At 35.1% G+C, this 21,102-nt stretch overlaps 1 protein-coding gene across 1 annotated transcript in view; it reads right to left on the bottom strand.

The window, feature by feature from the left end:
• The window catches only part of LOC142349975 (dnaJ homolog subfamily C member 8-like), a 440,478-nt gene extending 421,728 nt beyond the window's left edge, over positions 1–18,750 (bottom strand). Inside the window, exon 1 of the mRNA XM_075401847.1 lies at positions 18,747–18,750. The gene's annotated coding sequence lies outside the window, so the exon portion shown is untranslated. The remainder of the gene's footprint in view (positions 1–18,746) is intronic.
• Between the last annotated feature and the right edge of the window lie 2,352 nt (positions 18,751–21,102).

Here is a 21,102-nt window from a genome sequence, read left to right as displayed (position 1 = left end):
TGTTCCACTTTGCTTGAGAAGTTGGTTTATAGTCTTTGGGTGGGAGGAAACTGTATCCCAATACAATTCCGTCCTTGAAAACACCCAACTCCTTGACAATTTTCCCTTCCAAGCACTCAATATCAAACACAACGAGAGAATTTCTTTTTTCTAGGTTGAATTATTACAAAATTGATTAGCAGTCTAGCATTTTGGAAATTTGAGGATGATAAAATTTAATAAAGACACAAAAGATTAACCCAGATAAATGTCTCAAGAAACATGAGCTTGCAAAATTTGGTAAAATGTAACAGTATCCTGGACCTTTGTTTGTAGTTGCTTTAACCGCTCCAGCAGAATCGTGTAGTATAGCATGTAATCGAAAAACAATCAATCTAGCAAAGAAGAAGTCTAAGAAAGAATTTCAATAACCAATAAGTCCTCCATGAGGAAATTTTTGGTTAATTTCCTCCAAATTTATATTCTCGTCCCAAATTTTACAGGCCGCTAAAAAACAGTTTTGGCGTTTTTCATTTTCGGGAAACATTGAAAGGATGCTTCCGTAACAATTGAATATGTTGACAAGAACGACAATATCCATCAACTTTGCGTTCCTTCACCCATGTCAATGCAAGTTTTCTTAAATTTTTCAATATAAGATAAAAGTGTAGGTAGATGCTCTAGTAAGTTCTCGTACTCTTCTTTTTTCAATTCAATATTTGTCAGAAAACTCCACTGATATCCGTTCCAACGATGTTGTGAAATGGTAACTTGTTGTCTATCTGAACGATATATAAGACTTGTTCTGCGTAATCCGTTGTGAATAATCCACCTAAATTCTCAAATTTGGGACTCTATGTCCAAATTTTCTAATTTGGGAAAATTTTGAGCTCCAAGAACAGTATAGGAATATCTTTTAAGTTCGTAATGAAGTCTAACGTGAAAAACCTTTGCCTTATCTCTGAGACTCAAAAATATGTTTCTTGAGCAAGCAATATCCCAACTCATTCTCAGATCAAAGATTTTTAAAATGAAAAATTTTTTGTAGAGAAGACAAAGACATATTGCAAAATCACACAACAATTATTATTGAAATGTACATTGTTCAATGTTAGAAAAGTCATTCAATTTTTGAATCAGTTCCTTGAACTAGTCCAAAGTGTAGCTGACATAAGTCACCTGCTTGAACTCATTGTATTCTTTGCGACAAAAGAGCCGAATCTGCACATAAATGGAGGCTGGAGTCTCCTGAACGTATTAAATGAAAGTCACATATATTCGTCAATTTCGTCCTATGCTGACCTCTCTGACTTTGTGACATCGTTGCAGCACATCCTCCATACATGGGTTCTTATCAAATTGAGTCGGGTGCTCACTCAGTTCCAATTCCCCATTCAGGATATTGTTCTTGAGGAAACAGAATTTCTTGAATTCGTAATCTCCAATTCGAAGTTGTTGGTACTTCTCAAATGTTCCAGAATTATCTTTTTTGAAGACTTGGAAAGTTGGTTCGGAATAATTTTGTCCGCTTTTAAAAATCTGGGACACAGTTAATCTCCCAAATCTTTTTGGGTTAGAACCAAAGTCTATATAAAATGGAACCGAATCAGTTCCAGTTTAGGTTGAGAATCGGTAAACATAGACGGAGCACTCGAGTAAAACGGAGAGACTTTAGAGAGAGACATTTTATCAACTTAATGTGACAGAGAGAAATTAATTGAATGATTTGACTTGTAATTTTACTTCCTCTATTGTTTCTGATCACCTTTATTTGGTAATGATGTCATTTTCCTTCTTTCATTTCCAAATATGGAAAATTCAATTGCGTCATTTTGCAAAAATTCCTTATAAGGAAACTTAGTCAGAAATTTTAAGTTGAGCAAACATTTGAACTAGAGCAGCATATTTATCTTGATGTTTAGCACGTCTGTGTTGCATTAGCGAGTAATAGTGTTTGAAATATTTAGAACAAGTAAAACAACGGATTTTTCTGAGTTGCTGTCTCTTGAACTGTGTCATTGTTTTCAAATGAAATTTTCGCTGCGTTTGAACTGAATTGCGTTATTTCCTTATACGGTAGTTAAAAAGAATCACTCCAAAATCACTTTGGTTACAGAATGGCAGCAGTTATGTGTCAAGTTTTACCTGACTTTTATAAAAAATTTTGTGAGAAAGCCTTGTTCATTTGCGTATCAGTTAAGGATTATAAACCTTACTTGCTTACTAGTGAATACTCTGTCGCGTCTCACAATTACACTTTTTGTCCTCTGAAAAATTGTTCTAATCACATAATTCTTATTTCATCTTCCTTTAATGAACTACTCCAAAAATTGGATGATTTATCTTTTCAATATCAGACAGTGGACTGCTTATACACCCTACATAAACATCAGTTTTTTGGTCACACAAAGGAAGAAGCAGGACTTGTTTTCACCCAATTGAAGAGAGCGGTACAACATAATTCGGAAAACAAATTTGTTGAAAAACTACCCAGCGTGTCAAAGAAGAGATTGAGTAGAAAAAAAAGTTAAAGAGACATCTACTGAAATGCAAGCACACAAACATTGAGATCATCCTTCTTCGACCGAATTCAGTCACTCAAGAACTCAAAGTATGAGAGTGAATTAATAAAAATTGTTGATTGTTTACTAGATGGTCACGGAATAATTGATAACCCCATGTTGTACTTTGAAGTTAGAAAGTAATAAAGTATTTTTTTTTCTGAAATGTTTTATTATTAGTGTATATTCTAAAAGTCGAAATTTGAAGTCGATTTGTTTGTTAAATGTCAAATTTTCACAGAACATTTTTTGTTAAAAGTCAAAAATAGAACCTCAGATTTTTCGTTAAAAATCAAAAATGTTACCAAACTGTGCGTGCAAAATGTGCAATTTTTTTCTCATTTTTCTTAGTTCTACGGTATGATTTTAAGCAAAAAACATAAATTTTAATCATTTTTAAAATGACAATTTTTGAATCTGTTCTTGCAGCTTAAAAATCGGATTTGTAACAGTAATTTTTTCTTAAAAATCGATTTTTTTCTCGACATTTTTTGTTAAATATCGAAAATAAATTCGACAATTTTCTTAAATATCAAAATTAAATTCGGCATTTTTCTTAATCGTGGAAAAACAAATTTTCATTAATAACCAAGTACCTAAATTATCAAGTAACCTTTCGTGTTAATCTTTTATTCTGAAAACTTGAAAGAAGTAGTAAAAAAATTATAAAATTGAAAATGTAAATTTAATACGAAACACCCAAAAGGTATTCAGAAATTTTATTATTTTTACGAACAAATACAAAATAGTTTACAAAGTTGAACATAGAAATCATTCAAAAAGAGTTTCAATAACATATTCTAGTAAGTTCTGAATTTCATTACCGAAACCTCTTTGTCGCTCAATTCTACCAGGTAGTTGAATTGGTTGAACAGTGACTGGGGTATTAGGTACATCACTCAAAAAGATAGGGTTGTGAGCTGTTCCTTCCTCAATCGAAGGGGTTGTCATCGAGGGTGTAGTTGACATGTCAGTAGATCCATAGTACTGCGCTGGATCAAAGTTTTCCAGATCGTTAAATGACGTGGTGGTACTAGTATCGATACTCAACTCGCTATGTTCTCTACTATGAGCTCTTGAAGATATTTGGAGAAGATTAATTTCCACCTCCGGGCCTGATACCTCACCTACATCCGGTGTAGTGAACCAACTGTTTGGAATTTGCCCTTCCTCCCAAGGAAATGTGTACTGAATATTTCCAGCTACGTAGTTGGCAGGAAAATCAGATCCATTAACGTGAGGATAGTGGTGTCCACTGACAACAGCAACTTCGTGTCCCATCGCGTGAGTTCCGAGCTGATTCTCTGTGATTGGGACCTGTCCTTGATGATATGTATCAAACTGTTGTCGCTGGTGCTCAATAATGTGCCACACAGTAATGGGTAAAGTGATCAGAGACTCATACAGTCCGTTTGATAAATCTCGAACACCTCTCCGAGCAATATCCTCAGTAAAAGAAAATGAGTACAGAAGGTTATTATTTTGAACGGTGAACTCCATTTTGGAAAAAATGATAGAAGAGGTTTTTGTTAGAAAGTGATGAGAATGGATGAAAAGATTCTTGTCGAGAACGTGATAAAAGCAATCAGTGGAGAGAAAGTTATAAAGCAGCAAATTTCCTTTTTAGGAAGGGAACAGGATATATAAATTAGATTTAAACAAAAGTTAGAACTAAAATAAGTATTTTTAAACAAGAGGAAAGTGAATGTTGGAGCTCGATAGCAGGATAAAATGTTGAGGAGTAGTTAGTATAATGTGAGAAAGTAGTGATGATGTTTTCAGAGAAGTTGGATCAAATGACAATGTCAAAATCAACAACTTCTATATATAGTGTGCTCTGTCCAATCAGACAACAGTAACCAAAGATGGAAGATTTCATGAGAAAAAGTGACGTTTGGCTTGAAATTTCTGGACGAACTGAAATTCAAATCCAAATTTGGGTAAAATTTTCTAACAGGGTAGGAAGTGAAGGATACATTCAGGTTTCCGACTATGCTTTTACCTAAAATGGTCTATTTAAGTTGAAATGAAGTGACATAATTTCCCAAAAAAGTCAAGCTTTGATAAATTTTTTCCAATTCGTCAAATTTCAGATCAAGCTCGGAAAATGTTCCATTTTTGGAATCAAATTTCTTTATATATGCGTTAGGTAAACGAATTCCGAACCTAATCAGTACTCCCACTGCATTGTACTCGTTGTAATAATGGAAGTACAAAGCACTCTGTAGTAAAGAAGTTATTGTTGTTGGTTCTGGGAGAGGAACAAAGTTTGTTTGTGAAATATTTCTGTACTGTTCCAATATATCGGGGACGGAGTTCAAAATGAGCAACAATTCGTATTTGCTTACATTCAATACTGAGGATAAATCGAAAGACTGTTTCGCAATAAACTCCTCATATTCAAATTTGTTAATAGAGAACGTTGCATACTCAAGTCTTTTACTAAATCGGATTATTCTGTTGGATTTTGTGAAAATGTCCAAAAAATTGTAAAAAAAGTATGAATCTACATCAATTTCGTCATTTTGTATGAATCAGGTATACCTTCTTTGCTCTTGTGAATCTTTGCCAATAATTGTAAGTGGTTTTTGATCAACATGTTTCACAAATGAGTAAAAATTCACGTATTAATCTATTAAAATAAAAAAATGTTAAAAGAGAGAATGAGATAAGCAAAACGATATCACTAACTTTACAACAAGTTTCTTAATACTAAAATTTGATTGGTTTGTAATTTGTTATATAATCACGTTGACGTCAATTGTATATAAGTTATCTTCAATTAAAGTAGGAGGTTTCTTCTCTAATGTTTTAATATTGTTGTAAAAACACATTTAGTGTTTTATCGATGAAATTACAAAATTAGTTTGTTTACAATAATATTTGTATTCTCTAAGTGAGCATAAATCTGACAAATAGATTTTTTTAAGAAGTCTGTTTTGGGATGAATAGTATTGTATTGTAAAAAAAAGTAACACAAGTCAGCAATATGACAAATAAATATAACTTAAGATTTCCAGTTTTCCTCCAAGGAATAAGGTTACACATTTTGGATGTTTTCTGGATGTAAATACAATGTAGAAAGTAACACTGTCACTGCTTCGTAGGAACTTCTTGAACTTTCGTACTGCGTAATGTTACTAAAAATAGAAATTACGTCATTTCCTTATATGGAAATAATTAGTCATAAAAGTTATTTTAACTAAAAAACCAAAAATTGTATTCATTCTCACTTTGTTATCAGATACAGTTGCTCGGCAATTTACTTAAAATTTATTCACTTCACTTGATAGAAATCTACCTGTCAAATGCGCAAAGTGCGAGAAAATGGTTGTCAAGCAGCAAATGGCTCAACACAAAAAATCGTGTGATGGTGGGACTTTAAAATGTCCCAAGTGTCCACATTTCTACACAAAGAGGAAAGAGGACTTGAACTACCACCTTGCTAAGCATCACGCTCCTCAAGAAAAGAAGCCTATTACAGTGTACACCATATGCTTGGAGGAATTTCCAAAATTTTATTCTCTTCAACAACATAAGAGACGGAAACACGGAACATCGACCAAAGTTGGAACCAAATCCAGCGAAAGCTTGAAAGAAGTACTAGAATCGGAAGAATTGGATAGGAACAACAAACAGTTACAGCGGGAACTTAGTGCCTGTCAACACTTCTTTGACAATACTGAGATGGAGAATGGGAGACATAGAGTATTCAATTTTAAATTGTCAAAACTTGATCCCAGCGAAATTAATGAAAAACTGAAGGAACTGTTTTAAAAGCTTAACTGTGCTCCAAAAATGAATTTATCCCTGGGATTTATTTTAAGAAATGTTGACACAGACGAATACCGATACTTTTATGCTCATGAGAACAACATCTTCTTTGAGAAGTCTCATTTACTTTGTTCTAACGGAGACTTAGTCTCACTTCAGGATAGAGTAGAGAAAATGGATTTGATTGAGACTTGTGCTCAAGAAAGGGCAAACACAAAATGGCGGTATGCACTAACTACGAATGTAACAGTTTTCTGTGCTCTTCTCGACAATATCCCAATGGGATGTTTAGATGCTGTTATACCTGAACAGTTGTTGAGGAGAAGCGATGTAAATTGTCTTGTTACGAATGGATACGGAGAAACCTACAAGGACTACCTTTGCTTGTTTAGAGCTGTGGCTGTTCACTTGTATGGATCAGCTGAGCTGGAAACAAACGCAGCTAAGTTGTTCAGTGACTTTCTCCACGAGTCTGGTCATGACGCAATTAACTTTAGAGGAGTGTCAATGGATCACCTTGTGTTTGTTGAAAAGGCTATAAAGCACAACATTTTCATTTATGACATTGACATTGAGGACGGGGATTTTGTAGGTGAACTTGCCAGAAGAAGTATTGAGATGTACGAGAGCAACATTAATCTACTGCGCTACAACAACCACATTTGCTATGTTGATGATATCAACACGTTCCTCAAACGATTCCGCTGTCCAAATTGTGATACCTTTATCAAGCGTGCTGGTAATTTCCACCGTCACGTGAAATCTTGTAAAGATAGGATACAGCACATATATCCGAAGAGTGTTTACGCTTTGAGAGAAACTTTGTTCGATAAACTTGACGGTTTTGGAATTGGATATGAGGAAGAACAAAAACTGTTTAAAAACTTGGCTGTATTTGACTTCGAATCAATCTGCGTTCCATCTAATGAACTAAAAGATACCAATACAACTACTTAGATAGGAAAACATGAACCAATATCTGTGTCAATTTCCTCTAATTTATTACAAGAACCTATTTTCCTTTGCAACAGAGACCCCAAGACACTGATTGTATCTTTTGTTGAAGCAATAGAAGAACTAGCTAGCAGAAGTAAAGCAGAAATGTTGCAAGAATTTTCCTCGAATGAAAATGCAATTAAAAACAGAGTAAGTTCTATTTTCGAGAAGCTTAATGGAAGGAAAGAAGAGAGTACTCCAATGTTTGAATTTCAATATATCGAAGAAGAAGAAATTGATATGTCGACTCAATTCTTCCAAATTCAGAAAAATCAACTTCTCGAACTACAACAACATTTTGAACGTTATGTCAGTATTTTACCTGTATTTGGATTCAACAGCGGGAAATATGATCTGAATCTTATCAAGTCTTATTTACTACCCTACCTCATTCACGAGCGCGATATTCAACCAACGGTTATTAAAAAATCTAATCATTTTGTATCCTTTAAATTTGGTGATGTTCAGTTTCTCGATATTCTAAACTTTCTTGATGGAGCAACATCACTAGATTCGTTCCTCAAAGCTTACAAGACAAATGAGACCAAAGGATTTTTCCCTTATGAATGGTTCGACTCACCAAACAAATTGGATATAACTTTCCTTTCCCCTTACGAATGTTTCTTTAGTAAGTTGAGAGATCACAATCCCTTGGAAAAAGAATTTACGGATTTCATAAAATTGTTAAATAGTGGACTTTCCCAACAGGAGGCTCTGAAAAAACTTAGGTTGAAGGTAGTGCCCCCTCGGGATTCGACAACTACAATTACCTGGAAAGTGTGTGGGAGCACGAACAAATGACAACTTTTCAAGACTTTGTCAGGTGGTATAATAACAAAGATGTTGTCCCGACACTAGAAGCGATGCAGAAAATGATGGAATTCTATCATAACAAAGGGATTGATATGTTAAACCTGGGTTGCACACTACCTAATTTAGCCAATAATTGTCTACACAAATCAACTAATAGCAAATTCTATCCTTTTGTTGAAGCAGACAAAGATTTACATGATAAAATACGCGAAGATATGACCGGTGGTCCCTCTATTGTGTTTACTAGAAAAGCGATTGTGGATCAAACCTATATTCGAAACACAGAAAACATTTGCAAATCAATTGTGGGTATAGACGCCAGTCAACTTTACCCCTTCTCAATGTGTCAAGAAATGCCCACTGGGCTTTACACTAGATGGGAGTTTGATTCAGACTCTCAGAAGTTTAAAGCTAGACAAAATAAATCGAGGAAATTTGAGAACATGGTTTTGTCGTACCTACAATCTCAACGTCCTAACTGCACTATTGAAAGCTACTACACAACTGGAACTCAGAAAAAGATTGATTGTTTTAATGTAGACGGATTTTGTGCTCACTGTAAAACTATTTTTGAAGCAATGGGTTGTTACTTTCACTTTTGTGCATGTCAGGAAGCAAGAGCAAGCACGTCAGAAGAAGAGACTCAGAAAGGATTAAAGAAACGGGAATACGATGAACTAAGACGAGACTATTTGCGAAACAAGGGATATAAAGTTATTGAGATATGGGAATGTAACCGGTGGGAAACTGTCAAAGGTGATGAATCTGTAAAAATTCACGTGAGAAGCAATTTCCCATTCAAGCTACCTCTGACACAAGAATCTCCACTTACAAAGATAAGAGAAGATAAACTATTTGGTTACGTTCAGTGTGATCTCGAAGTTCCAGATGGGTTGAAATACAAGTTCTCGAACTTTCCACCAATCTTTAAAAACTTTAATGTTAGTCGAGCAGATATTGGTGATTATATGAGGGATTATGCAATTGATAACGATTTACTCAAGCAACTGCAACGCATGTTAATTTCAAGCTTCAAGTTGGAGAATGGAACAGTCATAGCACCTTTACTCAACTTTTACCTTAGTCTTGGGCTAAAATGCACCAAAATTTATCGCTTCGTTCAGTACACACCCAAAAAATGCTTCAACAGTTTTGTCCAATCGGTTGTTGATGCTAGAAGAGTTGGAGATGAAAATCCTAAATCAAGCGTTGTAGCAGAAACAATGAAATTGTTAGGGAATAGTTCCTATGGTTACCAAATCATGGACAGAAGCAGACATACAGAGACAAAATACTTGAACGATGAAAAGACACACAAAGCTATCAACGGGAAATTGTTTAAGAGACTTAACAGTGTGTCAAAAGAACTATACGAAGTTGAACTTGTAAAATCAAAAATTGAGCACCGTGAACCGATAATAGTCGGCTTTTTTATACTTCAGTACGCAAAATTACGTATGTTGGAGCTTTATTACAATTTTTTTGATAAATTTTGCGATGTCGACACGTTCGAAGAGTTAGAAATGGACACTGACTCCTTATACTTAGCTCTAGCGCACGATAATTTGTACGATTGCATTCGTCCATCTAAAAAAGCAGATTGGGAAACTCTGAGGGAACACGATTGTGATGATTCTTTCAAAGCTGATGCTGTACAAAATTTCTTCCCTAGAACTTGTTGTGATAAACATAAAAAGCACGATAAGCGTGAACCAGGTCTGTTCAAGGAAGAATTTAGATGTACTGAAATGATTTGTCTCTGTAGCAAAACATATTGTTGCTACGATGCCAAATCGGATAAGTACAAATTCAGCAGCAAAGGACTGAACAAACGAACATTGGAAGAGACCGGAGATGGACTATTGGAAAAATATCGGCGAGTGATGGAAGAAATCATCAATTTAACATCTACAAATAGAGGATTTCGGACAATCAACCACTGCGTCGCTACCTATGAACAAACAAAGAAAGGACTCTCATATTTTTGTCCTAAACGAAAAGTGTTATCTGATGGAATTCATACTGTACCCCTGAACTTGTAATTTATTTAATCAATTTTCGTATTGTGAGCGCTCTCTGTTGTGTTTAAAATTGCTTATAATGTACTTGATTAATACTGTGTCTGTCTTTTTGTACCTTCATATTTCATTCTTTTAAAAATTTTCAATTTTCTCAATTTTAGTGGATATAATTGACCTTAATACATTGCGGCGGCTATACCTAATCTTAATACATTGCGGCAGCTATACCTAATCTTAATACATTGCGGCGGCTATACCTAATCTTAATACATTGCGGCGGCTATACCTAATCTTAATACATTGCTGTGGTTAAACCACAAGATCTTGAAATTTACTGCGAGGGAAATTATCCGTTAATGCGCGCTGCCTGTACAATTCCCCGCCTGTACGTACGCGCTGACTGTACATTTCCTTGCGCGCTGCATGTATATTTAATCCCTACATGGCCTCTAAAATCACGTGACAAGTGGCTCGGAAAATCACCCTGGTCTGCTCCTGCCTTACTACTCACCCCTAGATTTATCCCCAATCATAATACATTGCGGAGGATATTCCTAATCTTAATACGTAGCGGCCGCTATAACTTATCTTAATACGTGGCGCCCGCTATAACTAATCTTAATACGTGGCGCCCGCTATTACTAATCTTAATACGGGGCGCCCGCTATAACTAATCTTAATACGTGGCGCCGCTATAACCAATCTTAATACATGTACCCCGCCTATACCCTATCTTAATACATTAGTGTAGACTCTCTCTCAAAAATAACTCCTATACCCTATCTTAATACATGGGGTCTACACCCCCCCCCCCCCCCCCCGGGGAGCCTTGCTCACCCTATTACTGCTCATAGCCATGGAGAAATTGTATCAAGAAATTGTAAAAAGTATGATTGCTGAGACTAGTGGGGACTCGGTCACCGCTAAACATACATAGACGCAAACATAGATTATAAACTAGCTAGTGGTGGCTCAGGGTCCCATCAATACCCGGGCCGAGGAATTCGGCCAAAATTATTTAAGATCAGCTGCAAGTAGCGTTGACAATTTGGAAAATTCACCGCAATTTTCTTACATAATTTTGCGTTGAATGCGTTGAATTTAAAGACAAAAATTCAACGCATTCAACGCAAAATTATGGAAGAAATGGCGGTGAATTTTCCAACTTGTCAACTCTAGTTGCCGCTGATCTTACATATTTAGCGTTGAATTTAGCGTAGATCTTGCATACTTAGCGTAGATCTTTCAAAAATAGCGTTGAGTTTAGCGTAGACGTTATATATTTTTGCGTTGAATTTAGCGTTGATTTTACAAAAAATCAAAGAGTTGACTTGAACTATTAGCCTCCGATTGCGTATGGGACTCAAACTTCTGACCGTCTGATTGCTTGTCGCCTCTTCTGCCATTGTGCTACAGTACCTTGGTTTCGTTTAGAGCCGCAATCCTTATAAAGCGTAGATCTTACTTATTTTGCGTTGATTTTAGCTCATATCTTACATATTTTGCGTTGAATTTAGCGTATATCTTGCATATATTTCGTTGAATTTAGCATAGATCTTACATATTTAATTGTTGAAATCAGCATTGATCTTACATATTTGGCACTGAATTCAGCGTAGATCTTACACTTTTTGCGTAGAATTTAGCCAAGATCGTACATAATTTCAATGTATTCAACGCATTTACCATGTGAGGCGTAATGGGAAAAATTTAATTTTTTTTTCAAGTTTTGAAAAAAAATTGAATTCCTAACATGGTCTGAAATGGTTTTTGCACAGTAAGAGAGCACTCAAGGGTTATTTTTTGCTGACTTCATATTTCTCACTTGTGCAGTATAGGGGTCGAAACAGTAAAAACATAACTTTCGAAAAAAAATGAAAAATTTGAAATCGTAAAATGGTCTTTATTGGATTTTGCACTATAAAAGAGCACTAAAAAATGATTTTTTTCTAACTTCATGTTTCTCATCTTTGCAGTATAGGGCTTGAAACAATGAAAAAAATTAATTATTCGAAAAAAAACTTGGAAAAATTTGAAATCGTAAAATGGTCTGAAATGAATGTTGCACAATCAAAGAGCACTAAAAAGTGTTTTTTTGCTGACTTCGCTTTTCTCACCTGTGAAGTATAGGTGTCGAAACAGTGAAAAAATTGATTTTTTGAAAAAAATAACTTGATAAATTTTTAAATCGTAAAGTGGTCTGAAATGGAATGGAAAAAATTCAACGCTAAATATGTAAGATCTACACCAAAATTCAACGCAAAATATGTAATACTGGCGTTGAAAGCGTTGGATTTATGTAATATCTACGCTAAAATTCAACGCTAAATATTTAAGATCTTCGCAAAAATTCAACGCTAAAAATGCAATACTGGCGTTGAGTCCGTTGAATTTATGTAAGATCTACACTAAATTCAACGCTAAATTTGTAAGATCTACGCTAAAATTCAACGCTAAATATGTAAGATTGGCGTTGAATCCGTTGAATTTATGTAAGATCAACACTAAATTCAACGCTGAATATGTAAGATCTACGCTAAAATTCAACGATAAATATGTAAGATCTACGCAAAAATTCAACGCAAAATATGTAAGATTGGCGTTGAATGCGTTGAATTTATGTAAGATCTACGTTTAAAATCAACGCTAATTTTTTAAAATCTACGCCATAGTTCAACGCAAAATATGTAAGACTGGCGTTGATTGCGTTGATTTTATGTAAGATCTACGCTAATTTCAACGCAAAATATGTAAGATCTACGCTAAAATTCAATGCTAAATATGTATGATCTACGCCATAATTCTGCGCAAATTATGTAGGATTGGCGTTGAATGCGTTGAATTTATGTAAGATCTACGCTCAAGCGTAGATCTTACATAAACTCAACGCATTCTACGCCAATCTAACATGATTTTGCGTTGACTTTTGGCGTAGATCTTACATATTTAGCGTTGAATTTTAGAGTAGATCTTACATATTTAAAATTGAATTTAGCGTAGATCTTACAAAAATTGAACTCATTCAACGCCAATCCTACATAATTTGCGCAGAATTTTGGCGTAGATCTTACATATTTAGCATTGAATTTTAGCGTAAATCTTACATATTTTGCGTTGAAATTAGCGTAGATCTTACATATTCAGCGTTGAATTTAGTGTTGATCTTACATAAATTCAAGGGATTCAACGCCAATCTTACATATTTAGCGTTGAATTTTAGCGTAGATCTTACAAATTTAGCGTTGAATTTAGCGTAGATCTTACATAAATTCAACGGACTCAACGCCAGTATTGCATTTTTAGCGTTGAATTTTTGCGAAGATCTTACATATTTAGCGTTGAATTTTAGCGTAGATATTACATAAATCCAACGGATTCAACGCCAATCTTACATGATTTTGCGTTTTTTAGCGTTGACACCTCGGCCCGTGTAATTAAATCTATGTGTATTAACAATTAAATAATTTACGTTATGTAACTCACTTGGGTTCGAGGACCCTCGTCCCATAGTATGTCAATACTGAAACATTGTTTTCCAATTGTATATTGTCAGCCCAGTACTGTATCAGTGTATCCTAAGAGTATATTGCTACTCATGACGTGCAGTATAAGTTCCATAGATAGTTTTGTTTCTGAAAGTAGACTGAGTGTCCTTGGTTTTGATTCCCATGATTTTCATAGGAAAATCATGAAAAATTGTGAAAAAATAAAAAAAATGAAACTTTGGACGATGACATTTTCAAGCCTGACGACTTCTTACAATCTTAAAAATAAAGGGAAAGTAACGTATTAACATTTGTATAAATACCCGCCAAATCCAGTAAATACTCGCTAAAACCAGTAAATAAACGCCGAGTGCCTGGAAACTGAAAATTGTGACCTGAAATTCTAGGTTTTTATGGTTTTAATTTCAGATTGTAATGGAAACTTGTATGATTGTCCAGATTTAGCTCAACGAAAACAGAAACAGATCTGGGCTGACGATTTACAGTTGGAATTTAATGTTTCAGTACTGATATGCTATGGCACGAGAGTCCAGGTAATTATTGATCTATCATAAAGAAAACACGAAAGAAAGAAAGGGTTTCAAAATTAAGAGATGCCAGGATAAGTTGGAAACAGAGATCATTTTATTGAGATTCAGAAGATTGTTATCAATACTAACGCTGCCTGAGAGCTGAAAACAAAGAAGGTTAAGTATAATCCAATCAAGTTAATATTATTATTACATAGTAAGAAGAAATTGTACAACAAACAGGTGTATGGAGCCACTTTCAATAGATTTGCTATTTATATATGACTGCCCGGAGTGATATGATTCCCAGGACCTTTGTATTCCACTTAACTACTCCACTAGAAATGCTGTGGGGGTCATATCACTCCGGGGTGTTGGGGCGGGGTTGGTGAAACAGTACACTGTGTCTCTTCTTTAATTCTGTTTCATGCTGATCAACCTTCCGTGCCATACTCTTCTGAACATCTCAGTAAGCAATGTAACAATTTATTATGTTCGAGTTAATAATGTCGGCTTATTTCAAAATCAACCAGATCAGCTGCAGTAGGAACAGAAAGAGAACGGCTGTTCTACAGGGAGTGGATATGCCAGTTGAACCAAAATGCCAGAAGTTGAGTCAGAAGTTGAATTCAAAACTAATTGGAGGGCTAGTAAGCTGAGAACAAACTTTAAATAACTAAAATTAAATTTGAAAAGGAACAAAATCTTGATATTCAAGAAAGATCAATTATTTTATCTAAACATAAAACAATTCATGTTTCCGATTTAGGCTTTTCAGAGATGAATTTAGAGAAGGTCGTTTTGTCCCTGTGCAGTGCAACGACAGAATGAAATTTTTCCCAGTTAAAAAAAGAATTCCCTATCTGTAGGCTGTTCATAATGTTTTAAGAGATCCGCTTTTTGTTGTCCTAAATTACGGCGAACGCAAAGGAAGCCGAAGTAAAAGTGGATCTTTTCTGTTTTTGCCCCCCCCAGTCCTATATAACCAGGCTGTTTGCACCCCCCAAATATGTACTTTTTTGTCCTTAGAGATCCTTCAATTTAGGCACAATAACGTGCCGGCACCAGCACAAGATTGGATGGATTTTTGTTTCCGGTTATCAAAAAAATTAGTGTCATAAAGCCAATCCTATGGAATATAAGCGCAAAAATAGTAAAATGACGCATTATTCTTTGTCTGCTTACATTATAAGCAAAGTTCAATTACCGTATACGTCTTAATTTCAAAACTTCGCTGCATAATTAAATTGTTTGTGCGTAATTGTATGTAAATGTATAAAATCCAAACAATACGCTATAACATGCGTAAGTGGGGGGTGCAAATGGACGGGGGGGGGGGGGCAAAAACAGAAAAGATCCGTAAAAGTAAGCCGACAGAAAAGCAAGCCGAAAGTTATGCTATAGTTATGTAATCTATCAGAAATAATACATTGTTAGCCGTTGCAATCAATACTGCGCGTAGTATTATAGTGCATAATGAATTCCAATGCACCAAAGAAACAAAAATACGTCAATTTTTAGACATCTAGTGGGTACGGGCCTCAGCAGACCGCTGTCCATGGCCATGCCTCTCATCCGCTGTGGGATGTAATCCGGAAACGCGGGCCGGTTATCGCGGCGAAGCCGCGACGCGCGCGAAGCGCGCCCACCGGCCCGCCAGGGGCAACTTAAAATACGGGTATCCCAAAATTGTTCGACTTACTTGACCTCATTTTCAAAATTCGGCTTGCTTGCCTATCGGCTTGCTTGACCACCACCACCCTAAATTACTCATTTTATAGTAATCTGATCATAGCAAAAAACAGACTGAGAAATACTATGATTCAGCGCTGAATTACTATGGTACTATAATCCGGATTTACTGATTGTTCTTAATAACAGATACTACATCATTCATAACATGGCAATACAAGCACATTAAAACAATGCACAGAACCTAATTTAACGAGCCAGAAAAAATTTCAAAGACTACTGGAATGAAGTTTGCCAATACATGTTACTGACTTAAGAGAATGAACCAGAAATAGAAAAACTTAAAGACATCCAAAACATTATGGAATCACAAAGAATCACATACGAAAAGATCAACAAAATAACGCTTACAATCAATGGCGTTTGGTGCGGATAACTGTGCGCTCAACCGAAATGGCATGAAAAGTCCGGGTAGAAAATTAGAGAAAAAACACATCCAAAAGCCAAAATGACACGGAGAGATAGTTGCCCTGGTGATGACAAGATTCAAATTTGCAAGAATCTTGCAAGATGATTCAAAATTCAAAACCCGAGAATCTTGCGAGAATCTTGCAAGATATCAATTAAGGCAAAAAATGAACTAGGGTGCAAATTTTTTTTTTAATTGTGAAAAATTTGTTTAAGTAGTTTATTCTCTTATAGCTATTTTAAGCAGCACCGGCAGTACCTGTCCCAAGCCAGGAAAAAGGGAAATCTCGAAGTCTGTTTTTCAATTGGACTTGAGACAGTTTTCCGACACAATGTCAACTAATTAATCTTCATCCTTCAATTTTCAGCTCGACCAGTTGCCCCCTGGAGCCAAAAAAGTGAACTCAAAAACTTGCAAGAATCTTGCAAGCGGATTTCGAAATCTTGCAAGAATCTTTCATGCAAAATGGAAGATCTATGCATTCCCTTGTAATGTTCCTTGCAAGATTCTCGCAAGATTTTATTATTATCAATCACCAGGGTGGACGATCGATTTCTGCACAATAAGCACAATCACACACAAGAGTTAAAAAACTAAGGAAAACGATCGGAAGCCAAATTTGGAAATCGGGTACAAAGGCAATAACAAACTGTGTAATTTAGAACTAGATAAGCAAACACAAAATTATAGACAGAAACATAAGGCAGGCTATATTTTTAAGTGAACTGTAACAAATCACAACCAGACTCCTAGCAAGAGTAGAGCCAGAAATTATGAAGTCCGAACTTATGAGATTATTAGCAAAAACAAAACATATCGAAACATATGTTATGTTGGAAACCAAACATGAGCCAATATTCAAGAAAAAACAAAGAACAATTTTTAACGAAATCAAGATTATATCATGGACACACCCGTACCGAACTCCAAGTGTTAATCACTACTGGCCACTGTAAATGCATATCTCTCATGGAATATATATTCTGCTCGTTTTCGCGCTTGAAATTTGCTTCTTTTAAGCGTTTATTAACGGCACAAAGATTAAAATTCAACAGTATATTCAGCGAAGCACAATCGTCAAGGAAGAGGGAGATCGAGGTCTCGATCCCCGTCCAAAATTTTTTTTAGCACTTGGCCCAAGTCTGACCCTTGTAAAAACAGACTGAACGCAAGTCTGACGAGTCAAAGAGTTGGCATGAATTAGTCCATGACGAAAAATTGCCTTTACACTGGCCCAGTAAAGAAACGCACTTGGAGTTAGGTATGAGTAATAGACAGCAGGCTATAAGAGCAGCAGCGGCAAAACAAAACTATTCAAAATTGTTTTGAAACAGAACTATCAAAGTTCACTAGGTAAAACTGACTCCTCTTCTTAACCGAATCTCCATTGATAACAGAAGGATAATGGACAGTGTAGTAAAACAACGAACCAGGTCTAGGTAAAGACTTATGAAAAGACAATGCTCAACCCCAATGAAAAGATATGATCGACTCATTTGAGCTATGAAAAGATTTTAGCGTGACTGTAAGACATTTTGGACTTTAGCTCGACAAATTTTTTTTGCAATATACTTTAGCTGGACCCAAAATTTTACAACAGACTTTAGCTCGACCCAATATATGGACTGGACTTAAGCTCGAGACAATATTTGCAAGCAAAGTCGAGTTAGCGTCTTCTCATGGGTCCATCATTGGACTTTTCATAAGTCTGTTTTTTTGCCATTAAAATTGTCCGTGCAATATTGTATATAACGTAGTCACCGTACATGCTCCTTCATTTTGTACGATTCAGAGGAACCACTTATCCCTCAAAAACCTGCATCATTTTTTAAAAAAAGATAGTTCATAATTTTTGGGGTGAAAACGAACTGAATAACGCTGAAATTTTGTCATGGCTAATAGGAATAGGACCAACACACTTAAACTAACTGGTTTCATTGAATCAAGTAAAATGGTAATATACATGAGCTGCCATAACTATTTATCTTAAGATTTGACGAAGATCTGACGAAGACTGTTTCTTAAGATGGACTGCTCTGGTGCAATGCTATTTAGTCTTGCTTCGGCGCTGCTTCTCTGTGTACGGAAGCAGAAAAAAAATAATAAATTTTGTTTTTAAAAAAAACAGACTTATGAAAAGACAAATGGTGGACCCATGGAAAGAATTTTACTCGACTTACTTTATTGGTTATGAAATGACTAATGCTGGAACCATTAAAAGACCTTAGCTGGACTTTCTTCGTTATGAAAAGACTTAAGCTCGACCCAGGAAAAGATACTAGCTCGACTTTAAGTAGGAACCTCGACCGTGTAATTATAGTCAATATTGCCCCCCTAATAGACTTATAAAGTCTTTTCATAAGTCGAGGCCTAGGCTTGGGGAGCCCATCGGTCATGTAACACTAATGCGGTTGGATCGGATGTCAATTTAATAAGATGAAAGGCGAGCAATTGATTGAGAAATGTGGAGCATCATCGTGGGATTTTTTTTCCTTGATCAAAACTGTTAAATCAACAAAAATGATTCAATTATAGTTTTTTTCAAAAAAAATCCATTTTTTTCAGACACTAAGCTGAGATTTTGGCAACTAATTTTCAGTTTCCACTGAATTTTTTTAATGAAAAAACTATTTCAATGTTAAGATTACATTAAACAACAAGCTATTTTCATAAAAACTTTTTGGTTTTTTAAACTATACTTTCGTTGATTTTTTTTCTGTTAAGAATTGCTATTAAGTGGGCAATCTGCGACTGTAAGCCAAAAAAGCCCAACTTTAGTACAAAAAAAATTAGGTAATCAAAACAATAATTATATATTTTAGGAAGAATTTCTCAAAGAAAACAAACCATGCCATCAGAGCGCTTAATAAAGAGGAGCTTTAGCCATGCTGCTGTTCCTGCAGAACAAAAGATCATTGGGTGCAAACTACGATGAACTTATAACAACTTTTGAGGCCAAAAAATGATACCATTTTTGCTGGCACTAACAGAGACATGGTTAAAAAATTACTCAAACAACCAATTGTTCGGCAACAAAAGTTTACAAAATAATGTCAAGTGCAACCGACCTAAAAAAGGGCGGAGAAGTAGCTCTGCTAGCGAGCAAAGGATATCAATTAACAACAATAAAGACCACTGCAAGCAATGATACACAAGTTTTAGCGGCAAATTGCGTTTCAAAAAATCAGTGTTTTGTGGTAACGATTGTGTACAAGGCTCCACAAACGGATATATTAACATTACAGATTTTTCTTCGGGAACACCTTTTTGTCATGGGACCAAAGAACAATCACATTTTATGCGGGCACATAAATATAGATTTCTCGAAAAATGATTAAAAAAAGAGAAATTTTCTGAGGGAAATCGACTCCCTAAACTTGTACCTAAAATCAGAGAAAAACGAGCACACAAGAGAAGTGATCAGAAGTAACTCAACTCTAGATGTTTTCTCCGCTAATTTTGAATGTGAAACAGAGGTTCTGAAAACAGAGGTGTCAGACCATTATTGAGTTTATTTGAAAGTAAGTGACTTTAACGATAATCAAAACAGAGAAAATTGAAAATTGAAAGAAAAACAGAGAAATTGGAATGCTCTCAACAGTTTTACTGACGTTCTGGAGTTAAATGTTGAACTGTCAATAGAACTTAGGTCAAAAGACATTTTTTTCAGTTATGCACAGCGGAGGAAGGAATTTGCGATCTCGAGCAAATTATAAATAAAACTCTGGATCTTATAACTCCAATAAAATCAGCAAAAACAAAAAAAGATGAAACTGGAATATCAACGAAGTTAAAAATGCTTGTTACAAGAAACAAAGTCTTTGGAATAACTTTTGGCAGTCCAGTTTACAAGAAATAAAAAAAACAATATCACTTACAGAACAATAAAACAAAATCACTAGTAAGAAACCCAAAAAAGCAACGACTACGAAAAAGTTTTCCTGATAAACAAAATGATGCCAACGCCAAAAGTTTTTATATGTATCTGAATCAAATTTGCCATCCGTATACAAAAAGAAAATGGAAAATCACAAACACAATTGGCTCCGAAACTCTCAATAATTTCTTTGTAAATACTGGACCCTCACTTGATATAATAAAAAGTTTGAGACTCTGCAATGAAAAAAATTGAAAAACTGCTACACTCTTTTCTGGATATTTACCTAAACGATTCCGAATTTTTTGGAGACTTGTTTTGGTAGTGTTCTCGATAACAAAGAAAGTGTTTTTTTTCTAAAAAAAGAAAAATAATTAAGTTAAATACATTTAGACAGTTGGTTTGTAAAACTGGCTGATTAAACCCCCCTTTGTTTCTGTTTCTCTTGAATGGTCTCAGTATAAGTATCTAAATGAATTTTGAACATTTAATCTAATTAGAATCTTAATTAATCTAAATTAATCTAATTAATCTAAATAGAAGGAAATCGCCTTCTAGCATTCGTTCAGTACGACGCTTTATACTCTAACTTGGTTTAATTATTCGAAGCTTGAATATTTGGTACTGAAAACAAATTTATCAATTATTATTTATATGTTTCGCGTTCCGCCAGTTACGCGGCAGAAAAATAGCAACCACTCTTAGGTTTCGTCTCAAATCGAACAACATTTGAAGTTCATTAACTGATTTAGAAAGCAGAGGGCAAACATCATGACTTGTGGTTACGACGCAATATTCGACTACTATAATGATGACAAAAAGATTTAACTACTATATGCGACCTTGACCAGACAAATAGGTTCACTGCAGTTCGGTTTTAATTTAGCGACATTTGTTTACATCAA

This window comes from Convolutriloba macropyga, chromosome 11, assembly GCF_964194025.1.
Source record: "Convolutriloba macropyga chromosome 11, txConMacr16.3, whole genome shotgun sequence".
Taxonomy (NCBI): domain Eukaryota; kingdom Metazoa; phylum Xenacoelomorpha; order Acoela; family Convolutidae; genus Convolutriloba; species Convolutriloba macropyga.
Note: the sequence above shows the minus strand (reverse complement) of the source record. Positions and strands in the feature narration are given on the sequence as shown.